Raw genomic sequence first — 22,968 nt, forward strand, 5'->3', positions numbered from 1 at the left:
AAGCATACGTGAAGTCCTTCTGTGCACATTTTTTAATAGTTCATTGATTTTTATAGAGGGGAAGGAAAAGGGAGAGAGAGAAACATCAATGTAAGAGTGCACCATCCATCGGCTGCCTCCTGCACGTCTCCTACTGAGGATCAAGCCCGAAATTCAGGCATGTGCCCTTAACGGGGAATTGAAACAGCATCCTCCTGGAGCATGGGACAATGCTCAACCAACTGAGCCACACAGGCCAGGGAAATGATAGGTAACTTTTGTAAGAGAAAACAGTGATTAAAGCAATGCTGATTCTATATTCTTGGGCTTTTGAGCAGTTTACCATTCTGGCATGTATTATTTAAATGCTTTGTTGAGCCCTGGCCGGTTTGGCTCAGTGGTTAGAGCATTGGCACACAGACCAAAGGGTCCCAGGTTCAGTTTTGGCCAAGGGCATGTACCTCAGTTGCAGGCTTGGCCCTGGTGGGGGCTGGAGTGGGAGGCAATCACTCGATGTGTCTCTCTCACATCGATGTTTCTCTCTCTCCTTCTCTCCCACTTTCTGAAAAAATAAAATCTTTAAATGCTTTGTTGACACTAATGGAGAATGGGGAAAAAATAAAGAGAAAGGAAAATGTGAAGGACAACAAACTTCATGGTATTTTTAAATTTGGGCTTTAGTTAAAGTACTAAATCTCTAACATGATCTTCCTTTTCTGACTTAGCCCCATATTCTCATATGTTGAACCAACTTGATTACTGTCCCAGCTCTTAGTTCTTAGGTCTTGAAGTCTGTCCTCACATACCAACTCCTCTTAGGAGGAGACAGAGGTAAGCACTGGCACTGCTGCCTCACGCAGGGAGAAACTGAGCCCAGGGACATCTACTGGAGGTACATAAACTCTCATCAAGACTGGAGGCTGGATTGCAGGGGGTTTCTGCTCCTCTGAGAGTCTCTTGGGCATTCTTTTAACTTTCAGAATAGTTTTACATTGTTTTGAAAAGAACTCCTTCACTACCAGGGTCTGTAGTTTTATGGACAGAATTTGGTTTCAACAGAAAATCGTGAAAAATTACAATTTACATTTAGTCAACTAGGATATCCTGTTTAGAAGCAGGACTCCTGGCCTTTTTAAAGAACAGTTTATCTTTCTTATAAACAAATGGAGGTATTACAAGGGACGCAGATAGAGGGTAGATTGCACATGAAAATAAATTAATACATGGTTTTCTTCTCCCAAATAGCTTTCTTCTTAAAATGAAGGGTGGGAGAATGGATTAAAATTACACAATTTTAGATTGCTACATCTAGTCACTTTACAATCAAGAAGCACCATGGCTAGCCAACATTTTAATATGTGTTTAAAAGTAGACTGCTTTAAAACCCCTGGGGGTACAATAATTACTTGCATGCTCGTCCCTAAGAATTAATAATTAAGCAGTTCAGCATGAAAGGAATTGAGAATCTGTGAAGATGGGCTAATTTGGGTTTGATATTCTCTACCAAGTAGACTTAGTTTCAGTGTAGTGGAAACTCGATGGTTGTAACACCATGTTTGCTTTTATTCCTTACACCCAGAACTAGACTTTGAGGAGGAGGGTAGGATGGACACCTTGGGAGGTTTTAGGTAGGGGTGGAAGGTGTGAGCAGAATACCATGTCCCTACCTGTGATATTGGCTGTGAACTCCACGGGGTGAGTGAATGGCAACTTTTTGGTAGTTTCCCTCCAACCAGCTTGGGCTTTCACTCCCAGTTCCTGCCTTGGAATTCATGACACTTGAGTGGGCAGAAGACATCATAACTATGAAAAAATAACTGGAGATCTAAAAGTTGACGGTAGTCTGCTGTAACAGAATGGGTAAATGTAGCTATTAATTTATCTGTCACTTTTGGTCTTATTTGGTTACCCACTGCCTGAAAGCAATAAAACTATGTTAAACTGAAGGAAAACCTTTCATTTAAAAAGAGAAGTTTTGAAGAAAAATTGTTTTTCCTTAGCCTTTTATGATAATGATAAAAGGCACAGGTGCATTTCTTTAGTAAAAATCCTACTACTTATATAAAAGTGATTAGAAACATCAATACTCACGGTGACTAGTCAGTATTTTAGTATTTGTTTAAAAGTAGGCTGCTTAAAAGCCCTGGAGGTGGAATATTTAATCACTTGCGTTCCAGAAGAAACCTTCCAGTCCCAGGGTCTTGAACAGGCCCTGGGTTCTACAGGATAGCAGTTTTTTCTTTTTTGTGCCATGCTCGGAAGCAGAAGGAGGCAGACCATGACACATTTCACTGGCCTGGGCTCTTGAGCTCTTTAGATTCACACCTGCCATCCTAGGGCCCTAAGCCTTAGAAGATTTCTTTTTCATACCTCCATAACCTGATATCTAATACACTTCTGTAAAAGGATGTTTATCAAGTGTTACTTCAGCCATTGACAAAGGGTCTGTACTCAGGGCTGTGATGATTAGGCAAGACAGATGTCTTTCATTATTTAGTGGGTGTTTTGAATTAAGTCATGTGAAGGTTGTATGTCAAGCAAAGTAACAATGCTTTGCACAGGCACGAAGTTGAGATTTTCATAGATACGGATTATTATTTCCCCTCTCCCAGTTTTCTCTTTGGAAATAGCTCACAGTATTTTAGGCTCTTCAGAAATGTGAATGGGCTAGTGTCTTTTCTCAAGGAAAACTGCCATTTTTCTAATGTTCCCCTGCAGGAAACAGTATTTTGGTGATGAATATACTGATAAGAATGAAAAATAAGTGAGAAATTCTTGCACAGAGTTTGAGGGCAAATTTTATTTATGGGAACATTTAGCCCATTTATTTTTAAAAGTCAGATTGTTCATTGTACAAATCTTTCCCGTCATTAGGGCAGCAATTTTCAGCCTTTTTCATCCTATAGCACACATTAACTAACTACTGGAAATTCTGTGGCACACTGAAAAATACATTTTTTGTTGATCTGACAAAAAGTATAATTTTGATTCATTAAAAATTATTATTGTGTTGGCTGTTGTCTTTTTTTTTTTTTTTTTGACAATCTAAGGGAAAAGAGGTCAGTGCCCCTGACTAAATAGTCAGGTTTTGCGTGTTTTAAAAATCGTTGCAGCACACTGGTAGGAAATAGCTGGTCTACAGAACGCAGAATAGTCAGCAGCTAGATGCGGTGTTGTTTTAGGAATTCTCATTAGCCTGGATCCATAATATGTATAGCAGTTGGTTCTCGGTTTCTTTCCCATCATTATTTTAGTTACAGTATTATTTCAAACATTCTCAGAAAGATGTCACGTCTATGGACAATTTTTAGGAATAAAGCAGTGGTAAAAGGTCATTAGTACTATAATGCAGAACTCATAAGTCCCTGTCAAGCTCTTTTTTCCCCTCCCTATCACACTGCCTTCCTCCTCTGTGAGCCTCCTCAACAAGGCTGCGTTCCTGTTTCTAAGAGACTATTAATACTGATTGTATTGTACCAAGTTCAACTCAGCTAAGCATTGGTGACTGTAAAAATGAATTCTGGTCATGATCATTGCCTTCCTCTTATTTATCCTGAAACATATGGGCATTCCATAGAATTTCTCTCTTCAGAGGTGGCCAAGAACCTAAGGTTCTTTAAGTCCAGCCTATGGGAAAGCAGCAAAGAATGAGTAATTAATGTTTGATATGCAGAGATGCTTGTACTGGCTGTGATCACCATGTACAGCGAAAGCATCTAAACCTTAAACAAAACGCTGGGTGCCAGGGGAGTGAGGAGTGGAGAATCATTTGTTGGAGCTAGGTACTTATCCCTGGCATTTTGTCTAGACACTAGATAAACATGGTTCTTGCAGCAAGATTTATTAACTCTACTTAGTTTCACCCCCACCGCGCAAGAACTTTTGTTATCTATTAGTGCATAAAATAATCCTCCTCTCATTTCCTTCAGTATAGTGCCTGTTGTTCTGTCACCTCTGACCTCTGTTATGAAGCCTGTGGGGGAAGAGTGCCAATTGGCTCTTATGCCTCAAATTCCTGCCAATCAGGTGGGCTCTTTGTAGTATTTACCATGAGATATACATAGCAGGACAGCTAGCTTTAGCGTCAGACTATTTATTATATCAGGGAGTATGGGAAACTGACTCCTAGCATTTGTTGTCTAAATAGCATTTGCTAATCAAAACTTCAAAATCTTTTTCTTCCTATAATGTCAGTACCTCCTAACTTTAGAGCAAACTGTGAGTACTGTTCTTAGCAAGTACTTGGTACTATTGTGTAGTGTGGCTCTTTGGCACAGATATTTTCTTTCCCCTGACCTGTAAATGCCTCAGAAAGAGATAGCAAACTGTACTAATCTTTGTGACCTTTACAGCAGTACTTATCAGTGTGTGTTTTATGGGTTGCCTAAACCAGTATCATTTAGAGTCTTTATAAAAATGCAGGTTCCAGGGACCTGGCCTTACTTAATCAAAATGTCAGGAATGGAGACCAATAATCTTCATTCTAAATAACCCTGTGGTCCTTATGTCCATTAGTTTAGGCAGTCATTCCTGTAGACTCTTTTTAATATGGTCTGTAGACCTGGCAGCTAGTTAGAAATGCGGAATCTCAGGCCCCACACTCTCTACTGAATCAGAATGTACATTTTAATAAATTCCTGTGTGATAAGGTGCATACTCAAATTCAAGTACACTGCTTTACAATTTCATATAAATAGTAAGCTCTCATTAATCATTGCCTATTGGTTCGTTGATCTGCTTCTCAGATATTCTATTTTTCTAAAACAACAAAACACCCACAAACTTAATTTCTCAGAAATTTAGGGAGTGTCTCAGGAGAATTATTCGACATTATTTTCAATAAAGAATCCTAGTGTAAAGTTCATTGTGTCACTAGTTTAAGCACTGATTTAGTGATTCCTTCATAAATAAATGCAGAAGTACCTCATAAAATCAAATTGCAAATCTGTTTTTCATATGAAAGGGTCTAATTCTTCTCTGCCTATGTGAGATTCATTCTGGGCCTGGCTCAGAAGCCTGTGCTCCAAGGTCAAGGAAAAATCTTCCCAATAGGCTCTATGGCACTTGGCAGTGAGGAGCTTGCAGGGGGCCACAACCTCATCTCTGTGGGAGTAAGTGTAATTGAGTGTTGTTTGTATGTTCTTTTAAAATTAGAACGCCTTTCTGTAGATTTGGTAATGTGTTATTTCAGTGTTTTCCAAATATGTCTGATCAGGAAAAACAACTGTGTTGCTTATTAAAAATGCAGTCTCCTAAGCCTCATTCCCAGATCAACTGAATCAGAATTTCTGGAGGAGAATTCCAGCAATCTGTTTTTTAACAGATACCCCAGACTTCCTTCAGGCATATTTGAGAAATTCTGAATTATGTAATCTTCCCTCAAGCAGATTATTTTTCTGATTATATTTTTTGGGTCATCCTTTTGTTTTCTTGAACATATAGTGCCCCAAGCACAGTAGAGAGGCAGCTCAAGATTGCCAGATTAGTATTGAAAATTGGAAATGTGGATAACTAAGTACTGCATAATTTTGCTGGTCAAGGACTTACGAATACTTGATTAATAAGTTACTTTTTACTTTTTATATTCCTTTGAAAATGTCACAAAGGTGGCAAATTTATGTCCTTTCTACATGTGGAGGAAACAAGATCTGAGATGGTGAAATAGTGATGTGTTAAGGAATACTTGAGGCTGTGTGCATGTGCGTGTGTGTGTGCATGCATATATATGTGGGGGGGGGAAGGTTAAATTTGCCACCTCGTATCTCAGAACTTCGTTCACATTGAATCTTGAATGTGCTTTTACCTCAGAGGTAAACTCTTATTTTTACTATTATTTAGAGAAGTGAATTACACTTTTTTTTCCTTGTAATTAAACTTTTCTAAACTTTGCAGAAGAAAGCTGGTTTTGGGAAAGAAAGAAATTCTCTTGATCTCTGATTTAGGATTAGAGTAATCCTTGTATCTTGAACATTAAGACAGAGAAGTTATCAAATACTTAAGGATGCTGTCTTAGAAATTACTGAATTTATTATTTGTTCCTGTAAATCTGTGATTAAATTAGGGTCATATTACCTAATTTGGGGTCTCAAGTTCTTGCACTTCATAAATCTTTTCATAGGTTAAATTCTTATTTATTTTTGATGGGTAGATAGAAAGGGAGCCTTTCCTCTTAGTTAAAACCTGACCATTTCTGTGAATAATTTAAATTACTATCCAGCCTTGGCTTTCTCCAAGTGAATGTGTCATTCTCAAGTGTCAGATACGGAAAGAAACTTAGAACCCTAATCTAAGGAACTTTAGCTCCCTAATTCAAGATTATAGTGATAGGTGAATAAGATACGGTGCCTGCTCTCAAGGAATTTATGGCTTAATTGGAAAGGACTTAACTAAAGCCTGTGAAACAATGAGAGAACAGAGTAAGACCTCTTACTGTGATACAAACAGTGCCGTAGGAGTTCAGCAACAAAGGAATGGAAGAATTGGAGCAGTTATGGAAAGCTTCTTCCTTGGAGAAGACGACTTGATTTGGACTTGTAAGTCAAGAAATGAGCCTTTTACGCAAGAAGAATTACCACAGAAGAAAAGGCTTTTAGCAGGAATAAGCAAGGTATGGGGTTAAGACTGACCCAGTAGAGCCTGGGGAAGAAAAGTTGCAGAAAGGAGGGAAGCATAATTATGAACATTTGAAGGCCACAGGCTCAGGCATTTTGTTGTGATGTAGTGAGAAGAAACTGATGGATATGAGCAGTATTTTTTTTTTTTTAAAACATATCTTTATTGATTTCAGAGAGAGGAAAGGAGAGGGAGAGAGAGAGATAGAAACATCAGTGATGAGAGAGTCATCGATCGAGCCCGCAACCCAGGCATGTGCCCTGACCGGGAATCGAACCCCAATCGCCTGGATCCCAGGTCGACGCTCAACCGCTGAGCCATGCCTGGCCGGACTGTGAGCAGTATTGATTATGATGTTAAAACAGCAATAATTTTGTTGTGCATGTTTTTATGCACTTTCAAAACAAATGTATATGTGTATCTCTTTTTTTTAACATCTTTGAGCTGTATCATGACATTGCAAGTAAAATTTTCAATTTCTGATGAGTGGTATACTCTTCAGCATAGATTAAGACACTTGGAGGAAAAAAATGATGCTTGTGTTAGCCTTAGAGAGTCATCTGAGGGTTATAGGTCAGTTGTCCTAGCACTGCTTACCCTTCAGTAGTGTTAAAGGGATGAGGTGCGAGGTTAAGGGTCCATTGTCATCTTCCCTGGATTCATAGTATCTGTGACACAGTTTTAGTTAGCAAAAAGTATATTGCATGGGGTTTGTGCTGTTAACCGTAATAAAAAGATTTTAAGTCTTGAGTATAGTTCAGTATATACATATACTGTCTTTTAGATTGCTGTTGAGGTTTTATCTTCTGTTGTATTTAGAACATTTGGAAATTCTTCCACTAAACTCCAGGTAAAATACACTTTAATGAATAGCTTAGACGTGGCTGTTTGGAAGAGTGATTGAAAAGTTTTGGCACAACAGAATGGCGTATCTGGGATGTTGGCTGCATCTTTATTTGGTCATATTAGAACACAGACTCTGGCACTGTGAGAACTGGTTCTGGCTGTGCTTGTCATAGCCTGTGTTCTGGCCAGAGCTCGGCTGGCACGCCAGGCTCAGGGAGACCACTGACAGGCCAGATCATGTCCACTCTGAAAGATCCTTCACAGCCCCCCAGGTTCTGACAACTTTGAGAAGTCTTCCTCATCCGGAGAAGAACAGTTTTGGGAACGACCTGAGCTGTTCCAAAGTCACAAAGTGGAAAACATCGAGCTGGCTTCTTTAAATGTTCTGTTTTGTTTGTTCTCTTTACAAATGTTACATTACAAATGTGTGTTCTCATTTACATGTTAAATCTTGAAAAGCAATTCCAAATTCCTGAAAGGGATCAGAGATAGTGTGAATAACAGAGTTTCACTCCAGAAATTAAGCATTAACAATGAAATATTTGTGTCTTACTGTTCAGTGGTTGTATGTCTGTCTCTTCTTTTTTTTTTCTTATTAGCTATTTTGAAACACTGCTTTATAACCTGGCCGGGCGTGGCTCAGCGGTTGAGTGTCAACCTAGGATCCAGGCGATGGGGGTTCGATTCCCGGTCAGGGCACATGCCCGGGTTGTGGGCTGCAGCCGATCAATGACTCTCTCATCATTGATGTTTCTCTCTCCTTTCCTCTCTCTGAAATCAATAAAGATATATTTTTAAAAAAAGAAACTGCTTTATAATGGGTAACTTTTTAAAGTATCTTTAGCTGGGTAAATGAAGTCCCAAGTTTCAGGATTTGAATAATTTCATTCTTTAGTGTTCATTCTGCCCCTGCCAGCAAAAAATATTACCAGATAGCAATTGAGGGGTTATATTTACTTAACTTTTTAAACAAAAACTTGTATAATGCTTACTATGTGCCAGGCACTTTTCCAAATGCTTTACAAATATTTATTTATTTAATCTTCTTAACAACCTTATGAGGTAGATTTTATATCTTCCATTTTACAGATAAGCAAGTAAGGGTCTAATTAGTTAATAGGTTGTCCGAGATCACTCAGCTAGTAGGTGTTAGAGCTGGTTTTCAAATCCAGGCAGTCTGGTTCTAGTCTGTGTGCTTAAATGCTATGCTCTGCTGTGCTTTTCTTTCTCACAAGGAGAAAAGCCAAGCAAATAGATTCAGTTATGACGGTTAGGTCAGAGTGTCTGTGATGAACTGATTTCACATCAGTAACTCTGGAGCCCATTTACCTTGTTTACCACTGACAAGACTGCTGAATTCTTTAAATTTGTGGCTTGAGACGTCATTTTTTTCTCCTCCCCCCCCTTGCTTGCTTGCTCGCTCTCTTTCTCCTCCCCCCTGCCCCTCCCTCTCTCTCTCTCTCTCTCTCTCTCTTTCTTTCTTCCTTCCTTCCTTTCTTCCTTCCTTCCTTTCTTCCTTTCTTTCTTCCTTTCTTTCTTCCTTCCTTTCCTTTCTTTCCTTTCCTTTCCTTCCTTTCCTTCCTTTCCTCCCTTCCCTTCCCTTCCCTTCCCTTCCCTTCCCTTCCCTTCCCTTCCCTTCCCTTCCCTTCCCTTCCCTTCCCTTCCCTTCCCTTCCCTTCCCTTCCCTTCCCTTCCCTTCCCTTCCCTTCCCTTCCCTTCCCTTCTTTCCTCCCTTCCCTTCCCTTCTTTCCTCCCTTCCCTTCCCTTCCCTTCCCTTCCCTTCCCTTCCCTTCCCTTCCCTTCCCTTCCCTTCCCTTCCCTTCCCTTCCCTTCCCTTCCCTTCCCTTCCCTTCCCTTCCCTTCCCTTCCCTTCCCTTCCCTTCCCTTCCCTTCCCTTCCCTTCCCTTCCTTTCCTTTCCTTTCCTCTTTCCTTTCCTCTTTCCTCTTTCCTTTCCTCTTTCCTTTCCTCTTTCCTTTCCTTTCTTCATCCTATTGCAGCATGGCAAAGGATCTCTGGATAAGTATCAGTCTACATTTATTTTAGCCAGTATCCTTACTCATTGAGAGCTCTAGTCCACTGGAGCTCTTAAATCCTAAATCTTGTTTTATAGACAAGAGACAAAACATGTTTTGAACTCCAAGATTGTGAATTTCAAGTTTGTATTGCATAGCTGCAGTTTTATCCTGACATGTTAGGTTATAAGATGAGGATCAATCCAGTATCTAGCTGTTTTCATCAGATTTCAGTAGACCCTTGTATGTTAGCTGCAATGAAGTTTACTGAGCATTCTGAATGACTGTATCCAGGGTCCTGAGCAGGCTGTAAATGCTCCTCCCCAGAAATGTCCTCGCACTTTGTAAGTTTAAATACAGTGCTACTAAAATAAGGAACCATGGCCTTTGACGTCAGGAGGTTTGCTGGTTATCAGAGATGTGAAGACCACAACTACAGTGATTTTGTAGAGAGCCTGGAAAACTTGGGGAGCCTAACTAAATAAAAAGAGCAACACTCAGGTCTTCGGGACCTGTGTTTGTTGCAGTGATTTAAACTACCAGGCTTAATTTAGTGATCTTTTTCTTACATTATAGTAACTGAAAAGTTACAGTGCTATGGGAACCCATATTAAATATTGAACAGATTTTTAAAAAATTGAGACCTTGCCCTGGCTGGTGTGGCTCTGTTGGTTGAGTGTCAGCCCATGCACCAAAAGGTTGCTGGTTTGATTCCAGGTCAGGGCACATGCCCGGGTTCTCAGCTCAATCCCCAGTGTGGGGGGGTGCAACAGGTGGTCAATCCATGTTTTTTTCTCTCTCTCATCGATATTTCTCTCTCCTTCTCCCTGTCTCTCTAAAATCAATAAAAATATATTTTTAAAATTAGATCTATTTGCAAAGCATTTATTACTTTTGTTAATCTAGGTTCTCAGCCTCAAGCCTCACCATTTATTTTTTTTTTGAGATTTGTTATGTCTTTCATTACTCCCAGCTGACACATACAGTCCTACTTGTATGCCATGCCAAGTCTTCTGAGATCTGTATTCCTTTACATAATTACACATATATATACATTTATGTAATATGAACTTAATGTTCACTTGATTTATGACTGCATAAATGGTAAACAGACATAATTATAGGTGGTTATCAAATCAAATATGTCTCAGAGGAGAGTTAATTCCTGTAGTAGGCTGAGGGATTATTAGTGTTAGCCTAAATATACTGGCTGTATTCTGGAACTGGAAACTCCTATGATTGGAAAAGCTAGGGAGTCATCTAAAATCAATTTTAAAAATTAATAAGAATAGACTGATCTTCTGGTAGGGCTTTAAAATAGAGACGTACATCGATTCATAGCCATATAGCTTCACTGCCCAGCGTTACCAACTGACAACTCACTTGATTCTCGTGTATGTAACTATTTATGTCAAAAAATTTTTCTAACTGTACACTTGAATTTGTTTAAACTTTTTATTTTGAAATAATTGTAGATTCCCATACCATTCTAAGAAGTGATGTAGAGAGATCCTTTGTGCCCTTTGCCTAGATTTTCCTAATGGTAACATCTTGTCAAATTATAGCACTATCACAACTAAAAAATTGATGCTGATAGAATCCACTCATTTTATTTAGACTTCCCCGGTTTTATGTGTGCTTTGTTCTATGGATACAGCACAGTCCCATGAACACAAGGATCCTTGCTGTTGCCTTTGTGTCACATGCACTCTTTTCTCACCCCTCACTCCTTTGGCCTTGACTCTACAAACTCTGCATCTGCTTTCCATCTCTGTAATTTCATCATTATATAAATGGAATCATATGGTATGTGACCTCTAGGAATTTGGGGTGTTTTTTTTACTCAGCAAAGTTCCCTTGAGATTTATCCAAGTTGTTTGTAATCACAGGTTTTGTTTATTTGTTTTTCACTGAGTGGTATTCCATGGTGTGGGTATGCCACAGTTCAACCATTCACCCATTGAAGGACATTGGCTTATTTCCAGTTCTTGGCTATTATGAATAAGGCATCTACAAACATTTGTGTACAGGTTTTTGTATAATAATTGAGTTGTGTTTTTTGTTTTGTAAGAAACTGCCAAACTTTTCTAGAGGGGTTGTGCTTTTTTACGTTCTCACCAGCAGTGTACATGAGAGATTCAGTTTCTCTGCATCCCAGCATTTCATATGAGATGATACAATCTGGTATGGATATTAATCAAATTGATGCTTTAATGAGTTATGAGTATTAATGTATAATGTAACTAAAATATATGATAAAAAGTAGTGATGAAACAAATCTGGACTATTATAAGATTGAATAAGATATAATGTTTTTAATATACCATGAATGCTAATACTTAATCTAGAAGTTAATTCATACTTTTAATTTTCCCTTTAATGTAGGTAGGAAGAGGGCAGATGTTATTATTATGTCCAAGTTTAATTAAATGTTTTAGAGTGATGATTTGCCTGACACCACTTTTAAAATTTATTACTTTGTTTTCCTTTTCCTTATTTTCCTTTTCCTTGATAGGAATGCTTAACCTTTAAAAGATGGCATTTAAAAGACAGCATCATACAAACTCCATATATTTTCCAGGATCAACTGTACAAATAATGGTTTCTTTCCTTTTGCCTGTAAAAAAGAACATATATGCTTAGGTTTCTGAGTATTTAAACTCATCAGCCTTGATTCTTTTTAAAAGCTCAGAAATAGAATGGCAAGAGAAGCAGAGATTTCCCAGATGTGGCAAAAGTTGAAAAAGAGGGAAAGGAAAGAAAAGGAGTTTTAAGAGGATGCATGAGGAGCAAGAGAGTAGGGCGCTGGCCAGAATGGGACTGGCTCATGGCCGCCTAGAGAGGTAGAGAGAGAGATGTTAGTGAAGGGACTTTGAGTCACACTATTGGGGTTCATAACATGGAAAATACTTCTAGTTCAACTTACGCATGTCTATTCCTTTTACTTTGCAAACTTACTTTTATTTTCTCTCTTGCCCACTTTAAGCCTGTGTACAACAATTACATGAATATTATCAGTTGCAGCCTCTCTTGGTGTTTCCTTTGGAGCCTAAAAAAAAAAATCTTCATTTTGAATATTGTTTCTGAGACCTTACTATGAACTAAGCACTGAACTCTAGGCACTTTACATCTATTAACTCATTGAATCCTTGTGACAACTGTGTGTAAGAAATTACCCCCAAATTTAACAGCGTAAGCCACAAAGCAGTTGTCATTTCACAGTTTCTAAAGGTTAGGAATTTAGGAGTTGGCTTTACTAGGTGGATCTAGCTCAAGGTCTCTTGAAGGTGCAGTCAAGACATTTTGAGCTGGGGCTGCAGTCACCTAAAGGCTAGACTGGGACTGGAAGATCTGCTTCTAAGATGACTCACTCGTATGACTTTTGGCCCCAGGCCTTTCAGTGCCTTATCATGTGGACCTCCCCCAGGAGCTTCTTGATTATCATCAAGACTTGGTATCTGGCTTCCCTGGAGCGAATGATCCAAGAGAGGCTTCTTCTCCTAAGGAAGCCACAGTGCCTTTTTGACCTAGTGTTAGAAGTCACACACTCATTTGAAGTGAGTCACTAAGTGACACCTATGCTAAAAGAGAGGAGAATTAAGTTCTACTTTGCGAAGGGAGGAGTAACAAAGAATTTGTGGACATGTTTTAAAACAGCGTCAAGTGGGTACCATAATTGTCTCCATTTTCCAGCTTTATAAGGACACTTCTGAATGAGGAGGTTAAGTGACTTGTCCGAGGTGCATACCTAGTAAGTTGCAGAACTGGCATTTAAATCCCAGCAGCCTGGCTCCACATGAATCTTTAAAAAAGACAGACAAAAAACTACATATGTTTTACTGCCTTGAGTACCTAACCTCTTAAACGCATATTAAAATGTCATAATGACTATTTCTTCCTCATAATCATCCATATCTGGGTATTTATGTTTCATATGGCTCTCTTTTATGCCTTGTTCCTAGTACCGTTCCTAGTAATGTGAGTTTTTACATTCACCCATGTAGTTTATTCTACAAACAGTCATCATCTACTGCCAAGTCTGGGGTGCTCACCACTGTCACATGGGGAAGAACTTCCATTCTGAAGGTGAGCTGATCTGGCACCAAAAGTTTTAAGGTGTGTATTGGGTTGTATCCCACAACTAAGTATTGGGGAGCAAACCTTTTCTCTACGTCTTTCTAGTTTTGCAATTCTCACACCTTCTCTAGTTGTAAGAACTGTGGTGCTTCGGATGGTTGTTAAGAATGCATGGCAAGTTGAAGTTGAGAGTGGGATCAAGTTCTTCAGAGGAAGTTTGTCTACTGTCAAAAGCATGGATGCTTTAGAGCAGTGATTTTCAACTTTTTTCATCTAATGGCACACATAAGCTAATTACAAAAATTCTTCAGCACACCAAAAAATATATTTTTGCCTATCTGACAAAAATAGGTATAATTTTGATAGATTTACAATAATAATAGTAATTACCCTTTTTGCCCCAAAAAGGGTACTTTTTTTAAAAATCAGGTGCCTTGACTTGCAGATAAGGATTTCTGGTACCAGGAATTAACCAATCAGATGCAACCTTAATATGCAGTGTGACCAGTAAGATGTAACTGTTATATGGCCTATATGTTTATGGTTAAAGACTGGGCGTTCACATAGGACGGCTATTGTGTTGGCTGTTGTCTTTTGTTTTTTTCTTTTGATAGTCTAAGGGAAAAGAGGTCAGTGCCCCTGACTAAATAGTTAGGTATTGCATGTTTCAAAAATTCTTGCTGCACACTGGTTGAAAATCTCTGCTTTAGGCCCTGGGCAGTGGAGGTTATTATCTGCCCTGTCTAAAATTTTTTTCAGGTACTTTAAGTGACTGTAAAGAACTCTGTGTGCTATCTGGCATAGTTTTCTCTACATAGTTTGGAATGACTTTTTTGTTTGAACAGATCTGCTTTGTTAACTAACAATCACCCACACAATGCAGAAGGAGAAAAAAAGAGAGGTCTTGGATTTTTGATAAGATCTTTTTCATATATTCTACTTGTATTTCATGTTGTTAGGCCATGGAACAGTCGGTATTGTGGGTAGCCCAGGTGGTTTTTTTGGACATTCAACTTCAGGCTACTCTGTAGGATTAAAATTCTAAGGGCATGTGTAGTTTAGGGCATTAGAATGCAAAGTTCTGTTTACAGTACACTGAATTAATGTACACATCTTTAACTCTTCACATTTTATCATTGTAAGCTGTGTGATTGAGTGAAGAGTAGGATTCCACAGCTAACCGGGGAAACAGAATAAGCTGTCAGAAAGTTGACTAAGGGAACTAAGGGGAGCCAGGGTGGAGTAAGAACGGGGCCAGGGTTAAGGGGTAAAGCTTCCTGTCTTTATAAGGAACTTCTTGTTGAACTCTTAAGGACCTGACAACAATATACTGTGTTGGACAGCACTCAGTGAGTTCACGAGTCATGAGGTTAAGTTCTCATATGCGCACACACATATATCTCGTTTCTTATCTAGGCTAGTTCAAACCCTGAATTCCTGATTTGCCTCTGGAACCAACATTCCTTTGTGTCTCACAGCACTAAAGAAATTTCTTAATAATGAGGTTAAGTGCCTACATGTACAGACACATCTCCTGGGCAGTTTTCAAACTCTAGAAATTTTCTGTTTGTCTCATATCCTTTAGACTAATGTATAACAGAGGCAAGGGGTGGCCTAGATTGGATGTTGGCATGGACTAGGATACATTCAGAGAATTAACCTAGTTCATTAGGCGTGGTATACCTGGTAATCAACCCAATTCCCTGTGCATTTCTGAACCCTGAATATATGAATTTATGGGATGCTACACTCCTCCTCCTCCACATGTGCTCCCATGAGTCTTTTTTCTTTTCCTTATACTACTGGAAACTTTCTGATCACCTTGGCAAAGGGACTTGGTTTACAGGGGCCTTAAATCAAGGTATAAATATGGTTATTCTACAGATAGGGTCAACCAACTGAATAGAACCCAAGGCAAACACTAGAGCTCCCTAAAGCTGGGGAAGTGTGTATTGTTGGTAATTAATGTGGCGCTTTCCTTTAGAAAGAGAAGAGCAATTATCACTTTAAAACTAAAACAAACCTGGGAGTCAGTGTAATGACCCTTTTTATCCTATTGTTAGTCCTTGGTGTCTGTAGCAACCTGGACTCTTGAACCAAAACATACCTTTCCAGGGCCAGAAAAGGAGTGAGTTTTCAAGTCCAGTAGGTGGCCATCATCAGGAAGAAGAAACTTGACCACCTGCTCCAACTTGAAGCCAGGGCCAACAAAACTGGAGTTTGACCAAAGGCTGATCAGGTTTTACTGAGTTGCAATTAGAATTAAATGCCTGACAGTCCATTTTAATGATTGTGGTAATCTGTTTCCATGGTGGCAATACCTGAATGGGAAATCCTAGCAGGCCAACAAAGCCACCTTTGGAAGCAAGATGACCTACAGGCCTCAGTAGGATTTAGTTTTGTTATTTGGTGTTTCAGCTGGTGCTTACAGAATAAGCAAAGAATTTAAATCCATTATACATTATTTTAAAAGAGTAAAATAATGTAACCAGTGTGTAAAACTTAAAAACACAACTCCAGAACACCTCTTCCCTTCCCGTCCCGTCCCGTCCCACCTTTTGGGTTAAAATACCCCAACTCGGGGGGATTAATGCTGCACAGATATGTGAAGCTCTTTTGAACTCTGTCCCTGAAACCAAGCTTACATTACGTGGTCTCTCAGGAAAGAGGTCACACCATCTTAGGTGTTGGAGTGACCCCTCTGTTCTTGTCTTAGTGGAAGGTAGCATGGTCACAAAGCAAGAACACCCTTTGACTGTAACCAGGATGGTCGTGCTCCTATGGCCTTATTTTAGAGGCATTGGTACCCCTTTAGGTTAGATTTTATTTTCAGACTAAGTATGAAGAAACAGTGGCTTGTGGTCAGAATTGAAATGTGAAGCAAATACATGGGTGTATATTTCTACTAAATCAAGCTTATAAACCCAAGGTTTGTATCTTCAAAGAAATGAAAACATCTGGGCTTGTGTTTGTTCTCTCTTTTAAAAAAATAAACAGTTTATGCTTATAAATATTTAAGATTTGAGTCTTGTAAATTACACCTACCCTCTCCACTATGAACATATAGAACTCCCCACTATTAACATATAGGGAATTAGCTATATGTTCTTCACTACTTTCCTTTTTTACTTGAGCACGTACTAAGTTATAAAAACACAGAAAGAAGTAAACTGGGATTATGAACAATTTCTGGTGTTTGCTTTTCTTTCTTTTTTTTTACTTAATTGAAAATTTTGTTCTATATTAGTAGATACAGATACAGCTAAGCATTTTACATGTGCACGCTATTGAGTTTGGACATTCTTTTAAAACTTTTTGTGAATTACATACATTTACATACATTTGTTGATACTGGACTTGTTTATACATAAGTATGTTTCAAGCATCAGTTGAAGTGTATCCATGTATTGATCAGCCTGTCCTTGTTGATGGTGTATAACCCTGAATTTTTGTGTGGTCTTTTGTGGTTTCAGTCTATTTTTCTTTTTCATTTTTCTTCCTTGATTCTGGTTGTTTTTGCCTCATTTCTCTTTTTCCTCTCCTAGATTTCCATCTCTTAATAAAGTTAGTCTCTTTTGCCTTTTTGTCATGCATGAGTGTTTATCATTCGATATTGTGGTAGCTGTACTGATGTGATCGTGATGGGAAATATGGTTGCCTCATTTTGCCCCATCGTCACCAGACATGTCAATAGTAAACACTTACTGTGTCCCATGAATACACAGTGTTCTGTAGATTTCTAAATTAATTCAAGAGATATTTATACAGTATACACTCTGTGCCTAGGATTGTGCTACCCACTGCAAAAAAGCCTTCACATTCTAAAATGCCCTTTGAAAGTTCTCATCTGTGAATCCACTTGTGTTTTACAAAGAATGATTACTCCAAAAGAATTATTTAAACACACAGCACATTTGAAAGCTTCTTTTGGAGTTTATAGTTGTATGTTAAAAATATGGATAGATGGAGAGGAAGCTTGCAGAGGATAGAAGGTCATCCTCCATGGGTTTTACTCATCAGAATGTTTCAAGTGAGTGACTATTCACAGTTGCTTATGAGTCATTAGAAAATGAGAAATTGCCTTTCCCCACCCTGTGAATTTAAGAGGAGTATCAAGAGGTCAGCTCAGAGCAGCTAGAGGATGATCCCTAAGACCTTTTTCTAAACAAATAAAATATACACAGAAAATACCTGTAGTCTTTGGACACTGGTGTTTACCAGATGTGACCGCTTACTGAAAGGTGTGCATGATTATTCTCTGCAATGTACTGAAATTAAGAAGCATTGTCTATTGGTTTGTATTTTAATGTTTAGATTACTTACAAGATAATGCCTGTTATTTATTAAAGGTAGTGCCTTTCCATTTCAAGGCCTGTCTTGGTCTTTCTATCCAGGAAAGCTTAAGACTCACACAATGACTTTACTTACTGAATTAGAGTTTATTAAATTAGAAGTAAGTCACTGAAATGTGGCTTGTCTTTCTCACTGGGAGCTGGCGATGCCATTTAAGAACATGGTGGTTGGTTTTATCCAAATGTAACTGTGGCCTCTGTAGGAATGATACGTATTAGCTGAGCCAAGAAGGTGCTTTCTCTTACTGTTCTGCACAGTAACAGTAAGAGGATTTCTCCTAGCATTTATCCTTTCAGTCCTTTTGAGGTAAAAGTGAAGTTGGAGGTATATCCACAGAATCCATTAGAGCCCTTTTGGGATAGAGCTGTCAGCAGCTTCATGTCTTGAACTTCTATGAGGCATGTTGTGTCCTTGACTAAAAAATGTGTTTCCCCATGTGTCTGATAAAGTAAACATCTGTGATACTAAAGGCGTAGCGCCAGGCACATCTGTGTCCTTAAGACACTGCTGGTAAATTAACGGCTGTCCTGGAGAATGACCTGCCACAAAGTTCATTTGGTATCTTATATTTGCTATTTTGGGGGGTAACTTTTTTCTGAGTATTTAATCATGGATTTGCATGTTTCTTAAAATTTTATCTCATTCTTTGGGTTCTAGTTGGTTACTTTGTGAATGAGTTAAGCCTTTGGTTACTATGGGAGGTCATTTGCATGTTCTACTTCCTTCCTTGACCCCTGACTGTAAGCTCCCTGCAGTCAGAAAACCCGCCTTACCTTTGTGATTCCATAGCTGCAGCAAAGACAAAACCCAGAGTGCTTGGTTATTTAATGGTTCAGATGAAAAGTGTGGTGGTGAGAAGAGAAGGGAAACTAAAATATTTTCAAATATCCCCATGATTCTAAGTCCCAGTCACCTAGAATTCATACAAAAGCATGAATTACGTACTCAAGAAGAGTTTCTTCTTACTCATTATGCATGACCTTTTTAAAAACTTGCTTAATGAAGTTTACAGATCTGAGGAAGTCTAGAAAGGATTCAAAGCCGATAGATTCCAAGCACGTGGATTTATGTGACCTTTAGTTGTACTCCATACTTCACAATGTGTTTAAGAATTATTTCTCCTAGTCAGTATATCTGTTCTATCAGAGGAGAGAATATCCCTTCAGTGAGAAGTGACATACCCTGGCAGGTTCCTGAGAAAATGTTGAGCTTCACTAGATTCTAAGAAACTTAAGTTGTTTCCACGTGTAAATAAAATATCAGACATCTTAGTTGCCTCTAATTTGATGAACAGAGTTGCTTTGAGCCTCTTGTCTTCTGTAGGTGAGTGGCAAACATAGGCCTAACAGTATTTCCCCCTGTATAACAGTTTCCTGTTGAGACACTAAGAATCTCTTCTCTTTCTGAAATATTTACATAAGAAAAGATTTTCCCATAACCTGACAATTTTTATTATAAATGTTGGCATTATTTATAGTGTCCTCAAGAGAGCAAAGTATTTTTTAAAATTAGACAATTTTCAACCTTATGTAATAAGTATCTAATACCTACTTATTATAGAAAGATAGAAAAAACAGTAATTAATTAAAATCATTTATTTTACCACTCAGGGCTAAACCATGTACTTGTAAATATAAGTCTATTGGTATATATATCCTACAAGGCATTTTCCCTCTCTCCAAATACATGTGTGTTGGCTGTTTGTTTTACAGAATAAAGCCAAACAATGTGTACTTTTTCCTTGAACATCATTTTTATTGGTTATATATTACATTTTATGGATGTAGATGGACCTTAATTTTTATCAGGTAATCTTGTTGATAACCCCCAGATTTCTAGTGAGTGTTGTTGCTGGATTAGTTGACTTGCCAACTTGTAAAGCCTTCTTTAGGTCAGTACTATAAATGGTAGTTTATTTCCTAAGTTAACTCCCCAAACCCTAATTGATACCTATCATATAGCTGAGCTTCCCTGCTGGACAAATGGGACTCCGGTGTTTAAAATGTAGGATCTGGCTCGGCCGGGCGTGGCTCAGCGGTTGAGCATCAGCCTAGGATCCAGGAGATCGGGGTTCGATTCCCTGTCAGGGCACATGCCCGGGTTGCGGGCTGCAGCCGATCAATGACTCTCTCATCATTGATGTTTCTCTCTCTCTCCCTCTCCTTTCCTCTCTCTGAAATCAGTAAAGATATATTAAAATAAATAAATAAATAATTAAAATGTAGGATCTGCTTATATTATTTTCATGGCAAGCGCGTAATCCAGTCAGCACCTGGCATAGTGTCAGACAAATATAATGGGCACTCAACAAAATCGGAATTAATGGGAGCTGGGATTCCCTCTCTGCCCAGGTTGTCCTGGTCACAGCAGCCAACTAGAACACATGGGTGTTGACTTTCTGGACTATGGAAAGACGGTTGTGGATGGCAGGGAGGGAACACTAGATAGCATGTTTCCCTTTGGCAGTTGTCAGTAGTTCAGCCTTAGCTTTAGTGAAGAATTTTCCTTGGGCTCTGGCCATTCTGGCTCACTTGGTTGAAGCGGAACATAAACTGAAAGGTAGCAGGTTTGATACCTAAGTTTCGGGTTTTGACTCTGGTTGGGGTGTGTACAGGAGGTGGTCGATCGATGTTTCTCTCTCTGTCTCTCTGTCTCCTCCCTCCCCTCTAAAAAAAATCGATAAACATTAAAAAAAAAGAATGTTCCTTGGAAAGAGTTATCATTGTCGAAGTTGGAGGAGAAGAGGAGAAGAAAAAGATAAATTGAACAACAAACTTGACCTAATTGACACTTATAAAACAACCCACCCAATAGCAACAGAATATACATTTGTTGAAGTACACACAAAATATTTATCATGTTCTGAGCCATAAAACAAAGAATTGAAGGCAGTTTTCTAAGAAGTTAAGCATATACTTACCATATCATCCAGCTATTCCACTCCTAGGTATTTATCCCAGAAGAAAGAAAACATATGTCCATACAAAGACGTGTACAGGTTGATATGTGAATGTTCATAGCATTTTATTTGTAAAAGCCCAAAACAAATGTCTCATCAATAAGTGAATGAATAAATGAATTGAGATATATCCATACAACGGAATGCTACTCAGTAATAAAAAGAAATATGGACACATGTAAGAGTGCGAATGAATCTCAAAATAATAATGCTAAAGGGAAAGAAGCCAGACAAAAAGGGTACATACTTTATACCTCAATTTGTATAAAACTTTAGAACATACATACTGATCTGTTGTGAAAGCAGATGGTAAAGACGGTGGGAGGAAGATTAAAGGACATGGGGAAACTTGGTGATGGGTATGTTCATTATCTTGATGTTATGTTTTCACAGGTTATACATATGTCAAAATTTACTAAATTATAAACAACGTGTATAGCTTATATATCAGTTGTGTCTCAATAAAGCTATCTAACATATGAATGAATAAGGAAAGAATAAAAGAAAGCATTCATGATACTGGGCCTGTTTATATCACCTCAGTGGTTCTTAAACTCCTATATGCAAGCAGCATGACGTTTTATGGGGTACTGTGCTGGATCAATGAGATGATCTTGCTTGCTGATTTGAAATTCTTTACAACCAGAGCCAATGGAGAGTGTTAGGATTCTAGAAAGTATTCTCCCTATTTCTTAGCGCCGGCCGGGGGTGGGGTGGGGTGTGGTATCCTTCTGTATTCATACATGTTAACAATTGAGCATGGAATTTTTAAGTAGCAACATGATTTCTAATGAGCTCAATCATGTGTTAGCCTGAGCAGAAACAGAGTAAAATGGTGGTTACCAGGGGCTGGGGGGTGAGGGAAATGGGGAGGTATTCGGTAAAAGGCACATACTTTCAGTTAGAAGTGGAATAAGTTTTGGGAATGTAATGCATAACATTGTGCTTATAATTAACAATACTGTATTATATACTTAAAAGATGCTGAGAGTAGATACTAAATGTTCTCACCACGAAAAAAGAAATAGTAATTATGTGACTTGAACGGAGGCTTTAGCTAATGCTGTGGTGGTAATCATTTTGCAGTATATAAATAAAGCAAATCAACATGTACATCTTAAGCTTATACAGTGTTATATGTCAATTATCTCTCAATAAAGCTGGGGCAGGAGGACTGACAAAACCACACAAAACACACTAAAATAGGTAGAAAAAAAATGTAGTGGTGATGACAATTCAGTGGTTACTCCTCGCCTACTGATTGAAGACGAAGTTCCTGAACCAGTGACTTTTCATGTTTCCTGTAGTTTGATCCTCAGCTACCTGTTCAATTTTGCACACCCATCTCCCAGAGTACATTGTGCTATCCCATCTTTATTGCTTGGTTAGTGCTTTTCTCTGCACCATGTCATCTCACCTTTAATATCTATGTAGTACAACCCTACCTATCCTTTAAATTCCCATTCAGATGCTAACAGGTTTTCTCTGATCCTCCCAGCTGGAAGTGTGTCATCTGTGCTCTGTACTGTAGCTGACACTAAGGACATAGTTTGTACCCTAGGCGTATAGTTGCAGGTCAGTGAGGTCTGCCTTTCTGTCTTTGAACTGAGGAGATGCAGTTTGGCATTTTGGCTACTATTTAGATGTGTTTGAATTTTTCATTAAACTTTCCCATTTATTAAAATTATTATAATTATTAATGCAGATGAGGGAAGCAATAACAGGACAAGCAGCAGAAAACAAAAATTGCTTTGATTTTATTTTTGAACTACATTCTATGTTCATTTGATCAGAGCAGAGAAGTGGTAGATTTACTGCTCTCATGACATTTTTTTCCTTAAGCTAATAATTTAATTATATGAACCGCCTCTTCCCCTCACATTTTTAGAACCAGGCAGTTGCTAGTGGAGAAAGAAGTCAGTTTATTAATTTCAATCAACCAGAGGCAGCTCACTTTGAATAATCCAGGAGTTGGCTTAAGTGACATCTTAACGTTAGAGTACTCTTGTGTCTTGAAAGAACGTGAATTAGGTAGGATTCATGGAATATTTGAAGTGTGGTTTTGAAATTTCAAATGAGAGCTCTTCTCTGGATTCCACTCCTTTGATCACTTCTCATATTTTTTTCCA

General features: G+C 38.5%; 1 protein-coding gene across 5 annotated transcripts in view; it reads left to right on the forward strand.

The window, feature by feature from the left end:
• RBPMS (RNA binding protein, mRNA processing factor) overlaps nucleotides 1–22,968 on the forward strand; it is a 159,957-nt gene that overhangs the window by 46,845 nt on the left and 90,144 nt on the right. The window lies entirely within an intron of this gene.

This window comes from Miniopterus schreibersii (genome assembly GCF_964146895.1).
Source record: "Miniopterus schreibersii genome assembly, chromosome: 2".
In the NCBI taxonomy this organism is placed as follows: domain Eukaryota; kingdom Metazoa; phylum Chordata; class Mammalia; order Chiroptera; family Miniopteridae; genus Miniopterus; species Miniopterus schreibersii.